This window comes from Oncorhynchus nerka, linkage group LG23 (assembly GCF_034236695.1).
Source record: "Oncorhynchus nerka isolate Pitt River linkage group LG23, Oner_Uvic_2.0, whole genome shotgun sequence".
NCBI classification, from domain to species: Eukaryota; Metazoa; Chordata; class Actinopteri; order Salmoniformes; family Salmonidae; genus Oncorhynchus; species Oncorhynchus nerka.
Genome location: NC_088418.1, coordinates 31,042,127 through 31,043,304, shown reverse-complemented (window position 1 = coordinate 31,043,304; position 1,178 = coordinate 31,042,127).

Sequence of the window (1,178 nt, the reverse complement as noted above, 5' to 3'; positions counted from 1 at the left end):
CCATGTCTGTTGGTTTAAGTGAGCTTCGGTTAAAAGCCATAGCCCTCACTGGTCTCCTTTCTATTGCTTACTGCACAGCCCTTGGCAATGCTTCCAAGTATGGGTAGCTGCATCCCAATATGGCGACCCGCGTATGGGCGAGTGGGTGTATGGAAAGCGAATCGGCTAATTGGGCAGGTTTGTTGTCACTCGACCCTTCTGCGTGGCTGATTGGGCTGCACCACGAGTCGATAAACTGCCCAGTGGCCGCTTCCCCCTGGAGCAGGTGGCAGCGCCTCTTCAACCTCAGGAGGCTGAAGAATTTCACCTTGTCACCAAAAGAACTCACAAACTTTTCACCGCCTGGTACGGCAACTGCTCTGCCCACAACCGTAAGGCTCTCCAGAGGGTACACAACGCATCACCGGGGGCAAACTACCTGCCCTCCAGGACACCTACACCACCCGATGTCACAGGAAGGCCATAAAGATCATCAAGGACAACAACCACCCGAGCCACTGCCTGTTCACCCCGCTATCATCCAGAAGGCGAGGTCAGTACAGGTGGATCAAAGCAGGGACCGAGAAACTGAAAAACAGCTTTTATCTCAAGGCCATCAGACTGTTAAACAGCCACCACTAACATTGAGTGGCTGCTGCCAACATACTGACTCAACTCCAGCCACTTTAATAATGGAAATTGATGGGAGTTGATGTAATAAAATGTATCACTAGCCACTTTAAACAATGCCACTTAATATAATTTTTACATACCATACATTACTCATTCTCATATGTATATACTGTACTCTATATCATCTATTGCATCTTTATGTAATACATGTATCACGAGCCACTTTTAACTATGCCACTTTGTTTACATACCCTACATTACTCATCTCATATGTATATACTGTACTCGATACCATCTACTGCATCTTGCTTATGCCGTTCTGTACCATCACTCATTCATATATCTTTATGTACATATTCTTTATCCCTTTACACTTGTGTGTATAAGGTAGTAGTTGTGGAATTGTTAGGTTAGATTACTCGTTGGTTATTACTGCATTGTCGGAACTAGAAGCACAAGCATTTCGCTACACTCGCACTAACATCTGCTAACCATGTGTATGTGACAAATACAATTTGATTTGATAATTGAATGTTAGTTCCTCTACCATAAGTTGCCTCCAACGT